A 21,748-nucleotide genomic window follows, 5' to 3' on the forward strand; every position below is an offset into this window, starting at 1 on the left:
TGCAGTGTTAGCCCTGACCTTAATCTCGGCTTGCAAATGTCAGTGTTTGGCCGCATTTTAGTCAAGAACGAGTTCTGCCTCCGCACTAAAGCATGAGACTATTTCAGTTTTGTTTCGCACTTTCATATTGCAAATATTGAACAGTGAGCGGTGTTGACTTCTCCTGATGCTGATTTAGATAAGTACCGTTTTTGTTAGGGGTTATGCATCCCTGACCACCTCTTTGACGGAATGACTGGAAATGCCTGTCTGAGGTGTAATTGGGTTTTAAGAGTGGAATCCAGGCCCATTGGATTATGCACTGCATGCAGGGGAGCTAATTGAGTTTGGACCCTGCTGGCATACTGCACGAGCACTGGAAACATTTACCCAACATTAAGCCCCAATTAGGCTTTTCGGGATTGGAAACTTGTTGCTGGATGATGGGAAGATGCTGATGCCCGACAGACTGCGCTGTGCAGTTTCTCTCCACTAAATATGTATGGTCCGCTAACAGCTCTGCTCGTTCCTGTTGAACTGATGAACTTCCTCTGTATTTCCACGTTCTCGCACAGCACAGGCTACAGTGCAAAGCAGTCCCTCTGCTCTAAGCTGGAAGTCTACAAGTCTGAGTGTGTGCGCATGCTCTCCCTCAGCTCAGAGGAGCAGCTAATGCAGTTATATAATAGTTAGCGCACCCGGCGTCTGCTGTGAGCCAAATGCCAGGCCGGTCTGGTTACATAAACTCGTCAGAGTCATATTGTAGCACTCCGGAGCGCTCACACCACAGCGTGTCCCCGCTCCTTTCACTGTCTCTTCCTCCGTCTCTCACTTCCTAACGCCGTTTTTCTTTGCTTTCCCATCCTCTCGTTTCTACACCTCTCCTCGCATCCACCCCTCCCTCTCAACCTCCCTCGCACTTTTCCTTTCCTTTTCCCCTCTCCGCTGCAGAGCTGTTCTCAGCCACGAGAACAAAGAGTTTTTGTGCTGGATGCAGATGCACAGACAGCTCAGAAAATATGAGACACAAAAGAGCAGGACTAACTGTACGCTCACAAGTGCATTCTCCAGTGAAACATCAGGACATGTGCAATTCAGTTGCTGGATGCCTTGGCAGTGACGATGGGTGAGTCAGGTGAAGAGATAAGCTCCGGCTGCCAGTTACCACAACTCGTGCACTCTGATGTCCACTGGCCTTTGATTACCATTTGATCTCCAGGAATGCCTTTCTCATTGACCTTTTGCATCTACCTCCCATAAGTCCCTACTTATGGGCCCACAAATAGGAGAAGGTCAGAGAGCCATGGTCAACAGATCAGCACCCATTGCAGCCGGGTGTCTGCCAAAAACTGCAAACTAGAAGTGAGCAGATCGATCCAAATATCGATAGTGTCCATCCCTAAACTTGTATTGATATTGGAACGGTACTAGCACGATAGCAGGATAGGCTTAATACTTATGTGTCTGTCTCTGAATCATATGATTTAGAGACAGACACATTTACATACCAGGCCTGTTATAACGTTATATCAAGCAATTATTGTGGAAAGTAAAAATCAGTAATCAATTGGCCATTAAAATGGGTTCAACTTTGGCTAACTGATGATCATTCATCTCATAAACATAACACGGTTCCCTACATAAGCTCCCTTTAAAGGTTAAAAGTATCCTTAGGGATATCGTTACATTGGCCCTGTATTTACTTGGTATCGGGTCCTAAAACTGCAGAATGGCACAGCACCCTTGCGCAATTGAAGTTAATTCATTTATGGTTTCAGCTCATAACAAATCATTGTTAAGATCTTTTGTGTGATGTCATCTCAGTCACTCGTTCAAGTAGACTGTTGTGGTACAGGATGGAGGTGTGCGGTGATGGTGTAGGTCCACGGAGGAAAACAAAGTGGATAAACGGCTCAGTTTGACTCCAGAACTCTCACGCTCACTGCGCGAGCTTGTCTAGCTAATTAGAATTAACAGCATTAACCAGGAACCGCTCCTCTCAACCAATGGCGTCCTTCTACAGCTTATGATTATTCATGAGGCGGGGCTCGGCGCGCCAGCCCACTGGTGGAGGCTGACGGGAGGGCGGTGCCCACCGGACCTACCGCGCGGGGTGGTGCGGAACCGCGGAGTGTGTCTTGCGTAGGGCGAGATGTTGTTTTTTTGTGGCGATCTGCTGAACGTGGCATCGCTGTCCGGTCTGACACAACAGTGGGAAGCACAACCAGCCCCTCCGGTCCTCCCTGCACAGAAACCCGGGCGCACAGCAGCTGATCCCGGCGCATCACAATCCAGGAAATGCGGACTTCTGGCTCCTTCGCAACGGGATAAATGGCTGCAGCGCCAGCACTGTAGCAAGCTGGTAAATATGAACCGTGTCGGCTGTTTGTTACTTACTTTCATTTGGCTTGTGGTGCTCGTCAGAAAGAAAGCGCGAGAGAGACAGAGAGGGGATGGGTACACGGTGTGAAGTTGACAGCTGATCCCGGCCGTATTTTATTTTATTTTTGGTGTTTATTTATTTTGAAAAGCGTGAGTGTGATATGAAGTTGAGCGATGCGTTTTGGTGATAAATGATTAAAGATGTGTTGCGTGTAGCGGACCCGAGCAGCAGAGCGAGTTTTTTTTTCCCCTTTTCACCAAAGTACTGTACGCTGAAGTAGCGGCAGGGGCGCTGCACATATACAGCTGACAGCATATGCTTCATCATGCACCTTCACTCACCCCGGCTGTCCTCAATAGCTAACCGGCTGAGGAGAGCAGGAGTGGTGGGGATGGGGGGCTAGCACACGCACGCTACGCATAAACACGCGATTCACGATCAGGCCTGTGAAGTTATTTGTAATGGGCTACACCTACACTTGGCAGATTTTTGGACGATGACATCATGCTTTTGTACTCTGTTGATCTGCTTTTATATGATAGATGGGCTCAGTTAACAAAACAGGTTTTTTTTTGTTGGTCTTTTCATCTACTTGAAGTTGTGTCATTGAGTTTTAGTGTAACTCTATCTGTCTGTGTAAAATCAGAAGTTGGCATAAGGCAAAGTCATGGTTTTCCACCTCTGATGTTACTTTTACAGGAAGTGAGATATGGATAGATAAGATAAGATAAGATAACCTTTATTAGTCCCACACGTGGGAAATTTGTTTTGTCACAGCAGGAAGTGGACAGTGCAAAAGTTATGAGGCAAAAATTAGAATACAATAAGAATAAATACAGTACACAACTGTACAGAATAGAATAAAATAAAATACTATATACAGTAGAATAAAATAAAATAAATATACAATAAGATAAAAATAGAATACAAATACTATATACAACTGAGTAAAAATACAACGATGACAGAAAGGATTATTGCACTTAGTATTATTGCATATGTATGGATGTGTGTGCTTGATCAGTTAAAGTCTTTATTATGGAGTCTGACAGCAGTGGGGAGGAAAGCATTGAAATCTGAAATCATAGCACTTGAAATCTGTTGTTCTGTGTAGATGAAGACCACAGCCAGCTGATGCTGTCTCGTTTTTGTTTTGTTTTGTTGTGTTTTACATAGGAGATGAGGTTCAGTACCTCATCAGTGCAAGCATTTGAAAAGGAAACAAACACAGCAGCCTCTATGCTGCAGCGTCCTTGGCGACGTCTGCCAGCTGTACTCTTTTAAGTCCCACCACAAAGATACAGTAAGATGTCACACCATAGTGGTAAAGGTGGTGTGGGGTGAAAAGGGAGAGAGGCCTATATGCAATTATTTCTTAGTGAATCAGCAGAAAGTGGCGAACTTACGGTGCTCCACTCTGGCCTGGATCAAGACCAGTTTGTGGTGTTGCTGGCTGAAGGAAGGCGCTAGCTCAGCAGGCACCTGAGGAGAGCGCCGCTCCATTTCCTTGCAGAATTCCAAGACTGTTCGCGTCGTGGAGGATTTGGTCATTGGACAAAATACCTGCTGTCAGAGATTACTACGTCTTAAAGTTGGAAACGAAGGTCTTGCAGAACCTGTTTTTATATATGTGTGTGTGTGTGTGTGTGTGTGTGTGTGTGTGTGTGTGTATACACACAAGTCAACGGATTAGCAATGCCAGTTCACTATATAAAAAATATTCAGTGTCGTAGCTGAAGTCTTGAGCAATAAGTTTGATCAGGCACAATAAGAGCAAATATAAGTGTCAGGAGTAACAGTGATTACTAAAGAACTTCGACTCTGCTCTATGTCTTGGTGTCTCTCCCACTGGCACGAGTACCACTTGAGAAAACAGGCCAGTTCTGGTCAATTAATAACAGCTTATACCCCATATCCCTACTTTCACGTGCACCCACAGTCACCTGGCATACCCTCTGCAGCTCTCGCACTCTCACTCAACCTTGCAGGTGGCAACGTGTTGATTTACTGCATGAAATGCCATTGGCAGCAAGGGGTCTTGTCGAGTTCCTGCTCAAACCTTCAGATGCATCCCCTGCAGACAGCAAGGTCTGATAAGCACTGTAGCACCGGAGCAGGAAGGTCGGGGAGCATGTGTGGTTTTTTTCAAAGCGAGCTTGGCAGTTTAGACTGAACCTTTAACGCGAAATGTTTCACGGACGGCGTCACACCTTTCTACAAAAATTCAAACCGAGCGTTGGCTCTGGTGCTGTTGGTGTGTGCGAGCAGGTTTAAGTCTTGTTTTCTTCGAGAGGATGTTGAGGGGTTTTATTGGGATCTTCATGGGGGAAAAAAGAACACATGTTGAAGATGTGTGGTAAGAGGGCACATCTTTCATCTCTCTGTGGCTGGTCACTAATCCTGTTCCTCCGAGGCACCGGAGAAGAATAGATGCACTGTAGTGCTCAGAGGCAGTAAACAGTAAACCAGGAACAAGTCTTGGATACACAAATTGCACAAATGCACACAGAGTAAAATGGAGGTCAGGAGTGCCAATCTGGCAACTTCACAAATGCCCCAGTAGCCCAATAATCCTTTTGCAGGCATTCAGTAACACTGTAATGCATTCTGAATATTAAAAAGCATTTTCTTCACTTATCTAGCCCTGTGGCCTTCTGTGTAGTGCATGACTCTGCTTTGGTGTCATTTAGGTCAGTGTGTGTGTTTGTGTTTGTTTGCAGGGGTTACAGTTGTTTATCAGTGTCTGGCCTACACTCAGCCTCCTACCCGGGCCTGTGTATTGGCTGGCCCCTTCAAATGGAGTTTCTTTGTGTTTGCCAGGCAGGGACCAGAGTCTGTGCCGTATGTGTGTTAGTGCCGCCACCTGGCCCGCTCCCAGGTGTGCTCGTCCAGGTTATACAATGATAATCTTGGACGGTGATGTCCGTGCAGGCAGTGAAGGTTCTTACAGGAAGAGAAAGCGCAACAAAGTGGTTACTCGCTCGAACACTCCCTCCGTAAGCGTTAATCATTACCCACTCGAGCACCGTTGGTAGCCAAGTGGAATGTCGAGAGGTTTGCTGCACGTAATGACAATCCTTCTTCGAAAATAGGCGACAAGTTGATTACATCCTAACTCCTAACTTTTCTCGAGACCCAATAAATTGCCATTATCACCAGATTTGTATTTTCTGTTGTCGTCTTTAGGATATGCAACAATCTGTGTGTTTTCTCCTTATATCAACACGGAGGGCATTTTTGTGCACGGGGTTCGCTGTCTGCAGCGGCCGGCATTTTGCAATACTTATTGTTGTAGTATGATTGTAAGCCTCTGTGCTCCACACCACAGGTATGTCTGAAAGGGGGCTCTGCCAGGATATCACTGCTGAGCTTTGTGTAATACTGGGGGCGAGGCTGATCAGTGCTTGAAAAAACACAAAAGCAAAAGTGATAACACGCACGATAAAGTTTCAGCTTTAGAGTTAGCAGTTATGTGAAAGAATTAAATCGCACTTTTTGGAGGTCAGGCATATAATCCTCCAGTTTGTTTGTTTTTTTTTTTTGCATCTGTTGGCTTGAAAGAAAGAGAACGCACCCAGTGTGCGTATTGATCGATGGTGCAGGCAAGTTATTATATTTCACTACCAGATATCTCCACCACTTTCCAAATCTCTCGCTTTCACTCGCCGACTCCCAAGACACCGCTCTGACCACACCCCTCAGCGTGCAATGCATCTGCACAGATTGCAATCTCCAGATGATGCCTGTTCACCGCTCTAATCTGTGTTCATTAACTGACACCTGCAAAGATAACTAGTGTTTACCTCTGCTTTAACTTCTCTGAAATCCTATTGCTGTGTCCTCAGATGCAGGCTCTCAATCTGTCTCATCTTATATCAGTCCCATGAGAGTGTGTAAACTATGCAGGCGATGCAGACACAGTGCTGAACACTTATATATATACACACATATATATATATATATATATATATATATATATATATATATAAAAAAAAAACACCCAGCACGCCCCTGCGGGCGGTTTATCCTTCAAGCTCGGGTCCTCTACCAGAGGCCTGGGAGCTTGAGGGTCCTGCGCAGTATCTTAGCTGTTCCCAGGACTGCGCTCTTCTGGACAGAGATCTCCGATGTTGTTCCCGGGATCTGCTGGAGCCACTCGCCTAGCTTGGGAGTCACCGCACCTAGTGCTCCGATTACCACGGGGACCACCGTTACCTTCACCCTCCACATCCTCTCGAGCTCTTCTCTGAGCCCTTGGTATTTCTCCAGCTTCTCGTGTTCCTTCTTCCTGATATTGCTGTCATTCGGAACCGCTACATCGATCACTACGGCCGTCTTCTTCTGTTTGTCTACCACCACTATGTCCGGTTGGTTAGCCACCACCATTTTGTCCGTCTGTATCTGGAAGTCCCACAGGATCTTAGCTCGGTCATTCTCCACCACCCTTGGGGGCATCTCCCATTTTGACCTCGGGACTTCTAGGTTATACTCGGCACAGATGTTCCTGTACACTATGCCGGCCACTTGGTTATGGCGTTCCATGTATGCCTTGCCTGCTAGCATCTTGCACCCTGCTGTTATGTGCTGGATTGTTTCTGGGGCATCTTTACACAGCCTGCACCTGGGGTCTTGCCTGGTGTGATAGACCCCAGCCTCTATGGATCTTGTACTCAGAGCTTGTTCTTGTGCTGCCATGATTAGTGCCTCTGTGCTGTCTTTCAGTCCAGCTTTGTCCAGCCACTGGTAGGATTTCTGGATATCAGCCACCTCCTCTATCTGCCGGTGGTACATACCGTGCAGGGGCCTGTCCTTCCATGATGGTTCCTCGTCTCCCTCCTCTTTCTTGGGTTTCTGCTGCCTGAGGTATTCACTGAGCACTCGGTCAGTTGGGGCCATCTTCCCAATGTATTCTTGGATGTTCCTTGTCTCATCCTGGACTGTGGTGCTGACACTCACCAGTCCCCGGCCCCCTTCCTTCCGCTTAGCGTACAGCCTCAGGGTGCTGGACTTGGGGTGAAACCCTCCATGCATGGTCAGGAGCTTTCTTGTCTTTATGTCAGTGGCTTCTATCTCCTCCTTTGGCCAGCTTATTACCCCAGCAGGGTACCTGATCACGGGCAGGGCGTATGTGTTGATGGCCCGGATCTTGTTCTTACCATTCAGCTGACTCCTCAGGACTTGCCTGACCCTCTGCAGGTACTTGGTGGTTGCAGCCTTTCTAGCGGCCTCTTCATGGTTCCCATTTGCCTGCGGGATCCCCAGGTACTTGTAACTGTCCTCTATGTCTGCAATGTTGCCTTCTGGTAGTTCAATCCCCTCAGTTCTGACTACCTTCCCTCTCTTTGTTACCATCCGACTACACTTCTCCAGTCCGAACGACATTCCAATGTCATTGCTGTATAGCCTGGTAGTGTGGATCAGTGAATCGATGTCTCGTTCACTCTTGGCATACAGCTTGATGTCATCCATGTACAGGAGGTGGCTGACAACTGCTCCGTAGTCGGTATCCGTAGCCAGTCTTGTTAATGATCTCACTGAGGGGGTTCAGGCCTATGCAGAACAGCAGTGGGGACAGAGCATCTCCTTGGTAGATCCCGCACTTGATGGTGACTTGTGCTATGGGCTTGGAGTTGGCCTCTAGTGTTGTACGCCACATCCCCATTGAGTTCCTGATGAAGGCTCTTAGGGTCCCATTGATCTTGTACAATTCTAGGCATTCCAGTATCCAGCTGTGGGGCATTGAGTCATAGGCCTTCTTGTAATCAATCCAGGCAGTGCACAGGTTGGTCAGTCTGGTCTTGCAGTCTCGGCTGATTGTTCTGTCTACCAGTAGCTGGTGTTTTGCACCTCTGGTATTCTTGCCAATTCCTTTCTGTGTCCCGCTCATGTATTGACCCATGTGCCTGTTCATCTTAGCCGATATGATGCCTGACAGGAGCTTCCATGTAGTACTGAGGCAGGTTATTGGAGGGGACCGGTCCCTTCTTGGGGTCCTTGGGGATCAGGACCGTCCGGCCTTCAGTTAGCCATTCCGGGTGTCTTTCGTTAACTAGCAGCTGGTTCATTTGTGCTGCCAGACGCTCGTGGAGTGCAGTCAGCTTCTTCAGCCAGTAGGCGTGAACCATGTCGGGCCCTGGTGCTGTCCAACTCTTCATACTGGAGACCCTTTCTTGGATATCTGCCACTGTGATGGTTACTGGACCCTGTTCAGGGAGGTCGCTGTGGTCTGCCCTCAGATCCTCTAGCCACTGAGCATTGCCGTTATGGGTTGCATCCTTCTCCCATATGCTCTTCCAGTATTGCTCCGTCTCCAGCCTTGGTGGTGCTGTTCTCTTATTGTTCCCTTGCCACTGAGAGTACACCTTTGCTGGTGTATCTGTTGTGCTGTGAGTCTTTGCTTGGCAGTTTCCAAGGCCTCAGGTATGGACAGCTTGCTGTATTTCTTAGGCACCTTATTTGTCGCACCTTTCTGCAACTCCGTTAGTTGGCTAACCTCCCTCCGTGCTACTTTGATCTTGCCCTCTAGCCTCCTTCTCCATGGAGGGTACTGCCCCTTGTGGCTGTTCAACTTGTAGCCAAGCATCTCACTGATCACTGCTGCCGTATTGTAGATCAGCTTGTTAGTGTCGGTAATCGTGGTTGTAGGTATTGCCTGTAGTGCTGCATTAACATCATCTAGCAGACCTTCTGAGGGTACTTCACGTAATCTTGGTAACCGGCTACGGGGGATCCAGGTTTCAAGCTTGGCCATGATCCTATTTTTCAGGTCAGTTCCTCTCGCACTCAACTCTCCTATCGCACTTGGGGCTATGTACCCAATCTCGGGTGGGGGTGATGATATCTCCCCCCTGACCTGGCGTCCTGACTCCTCCTTGCCGTAGCATTTGTGTTGTACCTCGTCAATCTCTAGCTGTGAGAGCAGTCCCTTCTTTCGAATGTTGGAACACTGAGCTACTAGTTGTTTCGCCGTCATTGTGGATGTTGGGTATCGAAGAATCCATAGGTCCCTCATCCTATTCATGTAGCCCCTTCCGCCGGGGTTACTTGCGTAGTAGCATTCCAACAACGCCCTGTTTTCGTCCCTTGCCCACCGATGCCTTCTTGTTCCAGTAGCACCACTTTTCGTCAGGGTGCCCTGGTTCCTCAACACCTGACGCGGACCTTGTTGATCCGGGCGACGTCCGAGCCGGCATGCCTTCATATTTATCTGTCTCGCTCATGTCTGCGGTAGGCTTGCTTAGCATAGGGGGTCTAGCCTTAGGACCCTTACTGGATACAGACGCCCCAGGCAGGAATCGAACTTGCGATCCTCTGTTCCAAAGGCGTGTAGTTTAACCACTACGCTATCCAGCTGCTATATATATATATATATATATATATATATATATATATATATATATATATATATATATATATATATATATATATATATATATATATATATATATATATATATATATATATATATATATATATATATATATATATATATATATATATATATATATATATATATATATATATATATATATATATATATATATATATATATATATATATATATGTATGTGCATGTCCTCATACTAGCTTTCCCTCCTCTCTTTAGAGCTGATTTCTCTCCTCTCCTCTAATGGAGTCCTTTGTCTCAGTGAGTAAGGCACTCCTGCAGGAGCAGTAAGTGAGGATTGGAGGGGATTTCTGCTCCGCAGGAGGGTAAGAGGGCTTTGGGAGGGCAGAATCCTTCCAACCCTGCCGTGGATCTGCCGAGCAAATCAAGACAGCAGGCGATGCTCCAGCACAATCCTCCCCAGCCATGTCACTGTCACTGAAGTGGGGAGGGAGGGAGAGTGCGCCGTTCTTTCTTACTTGCTGTGCCTTACATGATGTGAGCTGTGTTGGCTTACGGGGAACTCCGGGGCATGCCCTTATTTATTTATTTCTTTACATATATTTGCCATGCCCTGCGGTGTGATCCAATATATCAGTCGAACCGGTGAATACGATGCTGTATTAAAAATATAATTAATCTGAAAAATGCACATGTGGGCTGTGGGCTGCACACGTGCATCTATTTGCTGTTTCTCACAGTCTTTCTAGGCAAGCTATGCCCTGACGTTGTCAGGTAAGGTCATGCAAAGAACACCTCACTTTAGATGCTGTTAATTATGCAAGAGTGTGGTCAACTGGTGTCAGTTGGGAAGGCCATTCTCTCTTTATACTTTAAAGGTCATGAAACTCCCCACATTTTGGTCTGCGTTTGTTCTGTGTTAGCACCAAATAGCTCGTGTTTTTTGTGGTTTTGTGATGCTGCAGATGATTTGTTGACATCCTGTTTGAGGTTAAAACTACCTTTATAAGTCTTCAGATTTTGCAGTTGTCAGTACACTGGCATTAAAAGGAGGCGTATTGACACACGATGTGTTTACATACACTCTGCACACTTAGATGTATTCTGTACGTGTTTGCCTGTACGATGTTTTTGCTGATGTCTCCATATTGCAGCCCCTAAGCGCGGGTGTCTGTTTCACCTAATTGAAGGTCAATATTTGCATGAGCATTCCTACAGATAACTTTCCTAGCTTGGCCTAGACAGAAGACAGAGCGACTGCTATACTTCAATAAAATCAAAGTGCCTGTCATATTCCAGTGTAACACTGTCAGATGTATCTCTTCACGCTACATTGGTGCCGTTCCAAAGCAAAAGGTCTTTCCTTGCTTGCAATAAGTGCAGGGGATACGGGGGGTGGGAAATCTTCCTGGTTTGATTTTGTCGAACAGGTTTGATTTATTTAGGCAAGGTCTAAAATTTGCAAAGATTACAGGTTATTTTGTTAAATATGTCCAGGAACTGATTCAGAGGAACTTTTTTTTTCACTCGGATAATTCACCAACTTGTGGCAGTCTCCCTAATCTGATGTCGTTTTTTGTCAGGCTTTAAATGAAATAAATCCAGAAAAATGTAAAAACAAAACTTGTTTTTGTAGCACAGCTTTGAGTCACTGTTTTTAATAGTCAATCTAAGTCGAGTTAAGCTTTTAAAATAGCTCCATGTGATCAACAAACCCGTGTTTTTCACAGGCAAACAGAAAAATTATCACCCTGGCTGTCATTGTAAAATTCCACCAGTCCACAGACCCGTGTTTTCCTGTTTATTGAGGAATTAGCGTTATTATAGGTGTGCTTCACTTTCTGGCTTGGCCTCTAAATGAGGAGGGAGCTAAACAGTGGGCTTTCTGACACTCTGATTGTCTAACTGCTTGCATTTTGTTGCCTCATTTTAGAAGCAGACGGATGCAGTTTGGCCCTGAAAACTTTGGGCTGTGACAGAAATCTGTTTGTCTTCTTAGCCTGAAATAATGTTTTAGTTTCTTGTTTGTTTTTGTTTTTTTTTAAGTTTAAATTTTAAATTTCAGGTCTCAAAACCACGTTTGCTTTTTTAGTTGTCTGTGTGAAAAGCCTCATAAATCCTTACTGAGACGAGTTTATCCGTCAGCCTCAGAATTAACCAGAAGGCCTGCAAGTATGTGAAGGATGTCCACAACACGCCGTGGCTTTAGTGAAGTAATCTCATGACACATTTGTGACACAATCTGAGCGGATCAGCAGGCAAAGCACGAGCCCCATTATTAGGGGATGTGTGGAAAGAAGGAAGAAAACTGTCTTTTATATTTTGGCTCTTTTTTTTGTTACACAATTGTAAATATATTTCTTTCTGCACTTATCATAATGACCACGAGGTATTTGACACACACACACACACACACGCACGCACACGACTGTCTGTACCATGCTTCCTCTAGAAACTTCCTCACCCTGGGAGAGGATACTCCCTTCCCTCTCTCCGCCTCCTGCCAGTGCAAAACCCCAGAGCTGCTGACACAGACTCACCCAGTGTAATTGGGAAAATAAACAGATGATAGAAAATGGGGAAAAAAAAAAAAGCATGTGGATGTTTATCCACAACTGGATGCTAAAAGTCTTGGCTTTCCCGGGAGCTAAGATGAATGAGATGTGGGTAAAGTTGGGAGGAGACCCCTCCCAAAACACAGGGCAAACTGTGGAGGCTGAAAATCCTGCAAAATAAATCTATCCATCCATTCCTTATTCGCCCCTTTTAAAGGATTTGCAGTACTATTCAGCTAGCGGCACGCAGCGGTGAAATTAAATTAACTGGGTGTTATAAGTCAAGTCATAATTAAGGATTTGCCACCATAACAAAAGCAGACGACTGCGGGAGACATGAGAGCGTTTATTTTTGGAGGGAAAAGACAGAGATTGCTGTAGGAAGCTCTTCCTAAGTCTGAGATGTTACAGTGGTTTTTATTATGTAATCCTGCTGTCCTCAACAACCTCAAACAGTCAGCAGTCCCAATGTTTGCACCCAGGTAGTCCCCCACCTCCTCCCTGTTTTTTCTCCCAGCTTTGCTCCGTCAGCACAGTGCTAGGGAGCAGCCCCAGCTTAGTCACTGCAAACGCTGTTTTGTTTTTTCTCATCAACATTCTGCAACTCTAATATGCTTAATGGTAGTGCCCTTTTCCTCTGAGGACCCCCACCTTCTCCTCCCCGTGCCTTCTATGTCTGCTTAATGACAGGTTTCCCAGCCAGGAAAGAGGCCAGAGCTAAAGGAAAAGTTGGGTCATTAAAGCAGTCTTACACCGTCACAGGGGTCCTCTGGCTCAGTCTGACACCAGCTTCCACAGAGAGCGCTTGAGATGCACGGCTGGAAGCATGCGTTGAAGTAAAAGACAGAGGGAGAGTCCTTTTCTCTTTGTTTCGCCAGGCCCAGTCTCTGTTTCGCACTCTCTCAACAGCCTCCAGGTTTTAGTGGATGCTCACAGCAAATCTGAGAAGCTGATATTCACGAGCTGGAGTGGCAGGGGCTGGATTCCCACTCGCAGCACCCTAAGTAGAGTGTCCATTACTGTGGGAGTGCCTAAATAACACAGAAGAAGGAGATCAGGAGAAACCCTAGTGAGGGTTTGGGAGAGGACGGGGGCTGGAGGGTGTAGAATGGAGAGCTGCATTCTCCACTGAGATTGTAAACCCGGACTGAAATTGCTCTGCAGGATTCGATGGTTAGGTGCATGGCGTGCACTGTCTTATGAGTGCGAGCTGTGCGTGTTGCAAGGATAGAAACTCTCTTTCACTGGTTACAGTTGTAACTACTGTTCACGGGGAGCATGGTGAAACACGTGTCATAGGTTAACTGCTGTTTTCATCAAGAAGTTGAAAACGTTTTTTTCTTCTCCTCAACTTTTTCTTCTTTCTTTCTTCCTTTTTTTTTTTTTTGCTCATGAAGCACTAAACCCAGGAGCTGTGGTTTGTTTTGTTGAGGGTACCGGTGTTTTACCCCATCAATCTATGTAATGCACAGTTTATTGCTTTTCTGTGTAACTACAGTGTTATCAGATTATCCCCAGTGCAGTTTTTCATGGTGACTAGTGTGCTGCATTGTATTCTGCCTCTCATTTGCCAAGGCCTGCTGACTGTGTGTCATCGAAACGCGCCCAAATAGCGACGTTATCATTTTAAAGCCAAAGGTTGTAAAATGCAGCAGGTTCTTCTATGGGTGGGAGTGCAGTAACACACTTTCTACTGTAACTGCTTAACACCCTGTTACTGAAACCGTCCAATTCAGTAATCTTTTTCACATTTTAGTTAAGATTTAAGTTAAGATTCATGCCGAAGCTGACAACACATGCCAAACCACAGTTGCTGTACTCACAGGCTGGGCAGGTCTGCAAACTGATGTTCATTTTTTTAATCTATCAGTTTATGTTTATGGTATCGGTACAGGAAGTGTTCTCGCTGACTTTCAATCAGTCGTCACTCGTCCACTTGTCTTTCGCTCCATCTTCTCAATCAGAGCCTCCTTGATTTCGCCGTTTTTGCAGAGAAACTGTTTTACTTCGATGGTATGCACAGTCGATGTTTTCTTTTTTTTGAGTCAGACTGCTACAGTAATGAAAGTTATCCTATCTGAGAGTCGGCAGATTCGATTTTCTGTCTTTAGATTAGATTTTCACTCTCAGTTTAGCGGCTCACTGGAGGGCACATCTTGCCATTTGTTTGAATTTTGTGGGTTCAGACTTATGACTTGCTCATCAGCTTTTTACATGGTCTCTAAACAAGTTTCCGTACTTTTAGAAAACTCTGTCTATCTGTTACCGGAGTACACGGCCCGTTTTCATCTTTTACTCTTTTCACGATGACATTAGACACTCGGGTCCAGTTCAACCAAAATAAACCTTATTTTGGTTGAACTGATTTGTTTTAAAAATGCATTTAATTGAACTCTGGTGCTGTTCTCAATTCATGTGCTTTCTTTTAGTTGAAACTAGACTGGATCTGTAGAAGCTGACCATAAAAACCAATGAATCAAACATGCTCTTCATCAGGGTTTCCCTTATTTTTCAGCTTTCTAGAAAATGAACAGACTTTAGTGACTTATTGATTGTTTAGCTTGTAGTGTGAATGCAAACACTTGCACTTGTCTGTGTTACAGACTGAAAAGAAGACAGAAAATCAAGTCTGTATCTTTTAATCTTTGTTCCACGTTCTCCTACCTCACAATATTGACACTCTGGCAAACACCGCCTTACTGCGTTATACGTAAATACTTTATTCAGCTAGAATAGTAACCTTCACACCATGCAGTAAACCTTCAAGGCTGCATGATGACTAAAAAAAAAGATGATCTAAATCTAATATCAAAAATAGCTCCTCCTCAAATCAAGGGCACAGATTTGTTTTGTAAATTTAGAGTTTGTTGAGTTTTCTGAGAGGTTCATCTAAAAGTGCTCTCTGGGTCCAGCAGTGTGAATTGGAATGGTAAATAAATGGCCTGTATTTGTATAGCGCTTTTCTAGTCCCTAAGGACCCCAAAGCGCTTTACACAACCTGTCACACACACATTCACACACTGGTGATGGCAAGCTACATTGTAGCCACAGCCACCCTGGGGCGCACTGACAGAGGCGAGGCTGCCGGACAACTGACCACCACCAGTAGGTAACAGGTGAAGTGTCTTGCCCAAGGACACAACGACCGAGACTGTCCAAGCCGGGGCTCGAACCGGCAACCTTCTGATTACAAGGCGAACTCCCAACTCTTGAGCCACGATCTCCCAGAATGGGGAAAATTAAATCAGACAATCTGTCCAGCGTGCATGAAAAGGCATCTCCTCCTGTCCAACTATGATATAAAAGCTTAGCATGTAAGCTTGTTACATGGAAGCCATCCAGTTAGAGCTTTTCTTTTCCTTAGAAGAGCAGTTCAGCAGTTTGGAAACACACTTATGAGCCTTCAGTGGATATTTAAAGTCGGAGTCGTTTGTTATGGTAAAATGCTTTAGTATAATACAGACACACAGTCAGTCACAGCTCTGTCCAGTAATAAAAACCTGCCTGATTTTTAAACAGGTTAAACAAATCACTGTTTTAAGGAGATGCCTTATGAGCTTTGTGAGAGGTGCCGAAACTGAAACAGCCCATCCGACCTTCGTACCCTTTTAAGCTGATTGGCTTTAAGCTGTAGCCTCATGTTCAATGGTTAGATATGAGCGTGGTATCATGTTCCCTGAAACCGCTTTAACCGCATGTTTAGTCTGGAAGACACCTGTCAGCTTATCACGCTGAGCTTCACCTCTCAGTTAGCCTGCCATCCAATTATTGTTGAGCGTGCAGGATTTCCCCATCATCCAGTGATGATTTTAACCACCTTATTTGCTTCATTTCTCACTGCTGTCTCTACAGTTTATGCTGCACAGAGCTTTGCTCCTTCACCTGGTCTGTGAAACTCCAAGGGGATCTCTGATTGGTTGCTATTTATAAGACTTTGTCCCTAAACACTTTGATTTAATCTGCAGGGTTGGAAAAGCCTCTGTGTTCATGCCACTAAGTATCTATGTACTTATTTAAAAGGTGGACGGTACGCAAAGCAAATGGTGCCAGGCAGCTAGTTTCTTCCAAATTCTCCGGTGGAACCGGAGTACCACATTTAAACAGGGAGATGTAAGAGTCTGAGTTTTGTGACTTGCATTGTCAAGGTGTTGTTTTCAGGTGTTGTTGTGCCTGTGTTAAACTGCAGTAAGAGTATTGGTTAGGATAGCATTTAATTAATTGGTGGTAGAATTGATACTTTTGCTTCGTCATGCACTCTATCATGCTCGATTCTCACAGAAAACATTCTGAGCGGTAACATAATGATCCACTGTGTGTATACTGAGACAGAGAAGCCTGTGAAGCCCGGCTTAGGGCAAGTTCAGAGACCGTGCTTCAACCTGGATTGGATGACAAATCAGCCGTACATAACCAGAGAAGAACTAGCAGGAAATCAATGTGTCTGTCCACCTATCCTACATCAATACAGTGTCTCATTTGCTCACCATATGCCTGTTGTTTTTGCTGTCTTTCTCTCCTTCTTGTTCTTTCCCTTTCCCCCCCCTCTCATCCTCTCTCTATTTTCTCGCTCTCTCTGCAGTGTGGTTCTTTGAAAGCACACTGCAGACAGCATCTCTATTTTAAGGACACCTTTGTTTCTCTGCTTTGTATTCAAATGATCAGGCTCGCAGGCAGAAGGATGCAACTCTGGAGACGGGAGGGATGGAGGGAGAGGAGGGAGAAGAGGTGGCGAGTTGGCTTTTGGAGTCAGGTTTCCCTTAGAGGAGATCTTTACGGGCCGATAACAAATGGAGGAATGCACAGTTAATACCCCTAAAGCGGGTCACATGACCTTTGGGCTCAATTACCTCTAGTTTGGGTGGTCAGGAGAGAGAATAATGCTCATGTACAGCGCGTGTGTCACATACCGTAAATGCACAATATGACACTTCATGAGCAGCGTGTCTTTGTAGTGATACGGCAGCGTTACCATCCCAAACGGCCAAACTAGACTGTACATCCCAGCGTGAGTGAGTGTAGCCAGTGACACATTTCTGTCTGTCTGGGGCATTTGGTTTGCAGGAGTTTTTGCCATGGTTCATCTAAAGCGTAAACAAAGGCATCACACATAAATTCTGGATCTCTCACACACTTGTTAATAGCAAATTACCTCCGTAAAGTAGCACTCGGATTTTGGTATTGGAATGAGAGACAAGTGCAAGTGTTTGCTCAATGCTGGCACTTTGTTTCTAAGCAGCGTGCAAGTGTTGACACACTCATCTTGACATCTTAATTCTTCCTACCACGTGTTTACAGTACAGTGAAGCTATGTTTCTTTAGCTCTCTAGGGTTTTCAGCTGGAAAGACGAGATGAACGCAGGGAAAGCAGCACGATGATTATGCACGTTTGTTCTCATTAAACCTTCAGTATATCCATATTCCATCTGTCTTGTGTTATCAGACTGGATATGATTTCATCAAGCAAAAACGACAAGCTTTCCAGTTGAAAACTTACAGTATAGTGAGATAAAAACATATCAGGGCAGGTAGATGCTTTATTTGATGCTCTGGTTTGGTTTAAATACAATCTGAATACATTTCTTTACTTTCAGCGCAACGGTGGTCAAATATTTCTGTATTTATTCATTGTGACAATTGTTTTTCACCTTGTTAGTGTGCAAGGAGTGCGGCCGATTGGCAGCCTGTCCCAAGGTCTCACCCTATGATAACTTTACCCTCCCTCGGACCTTAAATTGGATACGCTGAAGCTGGATGGACTGATGGATGTTTGTGGGCATCATTCAGTTTCCAGGTTTTGGAAAGGTGGTTTGTGGCATTTGATCGCAGATGTTGAGGATGGGGTGCAATGCTGACAGCGTTAATGCTCACGGAGCTGGGAAAATTAAAAATCTCATCACTGTCATTCATAATTGCTTAAGGGAAAAGTAAAAACTTATAACACTTTTCTGCATCTGTACATGTTCATGACTCCACAAAGAAAACGTGCAGTTTGACTTTTTGTTTCGATTTCTGTGCGTGATTGACTAACTGTTTCATTCAGACCGGGGGCATTGGTCTCAAGACACAGAGGCTGAATATTGTAAATGCATTTGACAGCCTTTTAAAGTTGGTCTCAGATGGCAAATGGATCATTGAGGACAGGTTGTAGGCACTTTATGAAAACACGAAATGACCACATGCGAGAGCCTTCTCTCTCTCTCTGTCCCTGCCTTTCTCCTACGCATTTGCACATTCTGTTCTTCTCTGTCTTGTTATTCTGCGTCTCGCACTCTTTCCTTCTCTCTCCATAACACACACCTCCACTTTCAGAGAAATAAACACACAAACAGACGGGTTGTGGCACACGGCGTTTGTATATAAGCGCATCGGGTCTGGAGGCTGACGAGGCGTTGATGCGTCAGGAGAGGCTCTGTTGACAGGCCACTAATGCAGCATGGCACCAAGCAGAATGGTCAGCAGGGCCTCGCAGTGGAGGAGGGAGAGTAAACTGTAAACCGACACTTAGACTGAATGGAGTTGTTTGTCACTGTGGGTAGCAATTACTTGGCCTGGGCTAGCTTTGAGTAAACTCCCTGATCAGAAGAATGCCCTTCTGCCAACCGAGCAACAGGAAGGTGGGGACCGAGGTTTGCTGTGTTGATACTTTCTGTAGGCCAACTGTCATGTTTGAACACACTCAGGGTGAGCGTCCACCTGTTGACTCTTCCCCCGTGTCTGTGTTTGTGTAGGCCTCAGTAAAAGCACGAGCAGCTCCAGCATGGCGGCGTGAATTAACAAAATAACCCCTTACTTAGATGTGCAGATAAAGCTTGATGCCGGGTCACACACCAAGCAGCCAGCGCTAAGTCGTACCTGTTGCAGCTTCACACAGGATGCAGTACAGCAGCTGCAAAAAGAGGAACTAGCACCGGCTTTTCCATCGCTGGGGAGCAATCCACTTGGGTGACTTCATCGAGAAAAATAGATCGATTCAGCAAAAACAAAAGTAACCGCACCAAGGGATCGCTGTCACAAGATAAAAAATCGCTTGATGTGGGAATCTATAAACGCAATCAGGGTACTCGTTGACTATAGCATATTCCCCCCTCATTGTTGGGTAATCTGAGAACTTTCTAACCTTTTTATACAGGTAACCTGCCAAGAGATTCAGGTGGATGCTTTTCACGTGCTCGTCACATGGCTTTAATACCAAGAGCTGCATCTTTGTCCCCTTTCCTTTCAATTAACTGGACACCTTCATCTCATCGCAGGTTTGCCTCGAGCCAACACTTTTCAGTTCGCACCACAACTAAGAGAGCAAATTTAAAGCAGCCAAGTGTGAACGGCGGGTACGGTGGGCTGCGTGGGAGACTGTGCACTGTGATCTTGACATCTACGCATCACTGAAACTTGCGAGCGCTGGGAGGACAGCTTTTGAAAATGTCAGTTCCTCTTTCTATATTTATCTGCTCAAGCTAACCCCTCCCTCCCTCCCTCCACAATGCTTTGTCACTCTTGTATGTCATTTGCATGCTGCAAGTTATGCATTCAGATGTGTGGCACTGAGCTGTCCGAAGACAGGTTTTGTTTCTTTTTTTCCGTTTGTTTCACTTCTGTTACAGTAACTCCCCATTCAGCTGCAATGCGTTTGCTCACTTTGAAGTTGTTACATGTCAGAAGACCCTTTTTGCCTTTGAAGTGTGAGTCAAAATGATCTCAGAAGACTTTTACTAATACTGTGCAGATATATAATAACCGGGTTTAGCCGTTACACTAGAAATTGCAAATGATATATTGCCTCTATATATGGTAACACTTACCAATGAGCACCAAGCTACTTTCCATAATCACTACCCTCTGCAGCCATGCGGACGCGATTTCCTGGTAGCTGTCCTCACAATATAAAGCTTACTTTGTCAGATATATAGACACTGGCACTTAATGATGCTACAGCAGCGTGGTAAAGAAAAAGATAATGAGTATGCTGTGCGTGGCTAAAGTTTACCTTCTTTTGTTTCTCAGAAAAGTTAGAGGAATAGCCAGCAAGAAAGGGATTTAGCATTATATTATTTAATATTTAGATTATTTGTTTAAAAAATAAAATGCAGAGGTGCTGAGTGGAAAAAAAAGGCTATGAATGCTTTGCAGGGTCAGATATCACATCTGCTCTGGGTATGTATCGATCGGCATTAACAAAAGACTTGCATGTTCAACTCCATTAGCTGGCCGCTTGGTTCCCTTTCTGTAACTGGTCATTATAAGATCAATGGGGTTTTTTGATACTTTGGATTTGTAAATTTGGCTTTGCTACACTATATCGACAAAAGTACAGCTATTAATCTTTGAAGTCAGGTGTTTTCAGTCCCATCGCCACTGAGTGTCTTTACAAACATTTGTGAAAGGATAGGTCAATCTAAAGAGCTCATTGGATTCAATTCAGTTCATTGGTGGCATAAAACTGATCATTTTCTTCAAGTTTTCTTTAGATGTTGAAATGATTACAGTGTCGTCTGCATACCTCAGGTTATTAATTAGGCGCCACTGACCACAATTCCTGGCTTCATTCAATCTTGCACATGATGTGCTCGCTGTACAGAGAAAATAGGCCAGGTGGCAGCACACACCCTTGCCGTACACCTCTTCTGATGTTGACAAATTCTCCAATTTCATTGTTGCTTCTGATTGCCGGACTTTGTTCCTAGTAAAACTTCTCCATAATTCTGAGGTCTTTTCCATCATCGTTCAAAGCTAATAATAACTTGATCAAATGTTTATGGCTTCACATAATCAAAACACAAGTACAGATCTTTTTGGACTTGAGTTGCTATTTCTGCAAGAGTTCTCAATATTTATATAGCGTTTGTTGTTCTTTTGCCATCGTCCAGAGCTCCTCTGGCATTAACATCAGAACAGAAACTGAGTGCAGGGAGCTTCATGGCGTGACTTTCATGCTCCTATAGGTGGAGCAGCACTTCTGTCAATACAGTTTATTTCCTTAATCCTGTTGAATGCCAACAAGCAGGTACCCTCGGGAAAAACATGTCCAAAATAGTTATGCTGACAGTTTGTTTTAGATTTATGGATATTTTTCATCGATCAGATATTTATTGATTTAAACCACACATTTATTTTGCTGCTTCAGGCGACATTAGCAGCCACTGGTGGAAGGCACACAAATCTCCAATCTTCCATCGTCTGGAAAATAGTACCAAATGTGCTAAAATGTAGCAATTTCACGTTTTCAGGAAGTGCCTACAACCTGACCTCGACATCCGAATATCATCTCGACATCGCATCAGCATCTTAGTTTGCGATGGATGGATGGACATTTAGAAATGGATGTTGCATTTTAAACTTTGGGTATCACATTAACTGCTGGAGCCTTTGCATGTGGAGTTTCTCCAGGTACAGTTTCCTTTGCTTCCCTCCAGCTTAATGACATGCAGGTTACTTTCGCTGCATGCAGCCCTGAATGTCAGAGCAGTGAACAGGGCAGGCAGCAGA

The 21,748-nt window shown here is 44.9% G+C and overlaps 1 protein-coding gene across 2 annotated transcripts in view; it reads left to right on the top strand.

The window, feature by feature from the left end:
- Positions 1-2,090: 2,090 nt before the first annotated feature.
- Positions 2,091-21,748, top strand: part of hivep3b (HIVEP zinc finger 3b) — a 42,092-nt gene continuing 22,434 nt past the window's right edge. Inside the window, exons 1-2 of one of the 2 annotated variants that reach the window (XM_080897496.1) lie at positions 2,091-2,341; positions 19,516-19,686. The gene's annotated coding sequence lies outside the window, so the exon portion shown is untranslated. The remainder of the gene's footprint in view (positions 2,342-19,515; positions 19,687-21,748) is intronic. The other variant, XM_080897497.1, reaches the window with a different exon arrangement.

The sequence above is a fragment of the Rhamphochromis sp. 'chilingali' genome, assembly GCF_963969265.1.
Source record: "Rhamphochromis sp. 'chilingali' genome assembly, chromosome: 11".
Lineage (NCBI taxonomy): Eukaryota > Metazoa > Chordata > Actinopteri > Cichliformes > Cichlidae > Rhamphochromis > Rhamphochromis sp. 'chilingali'.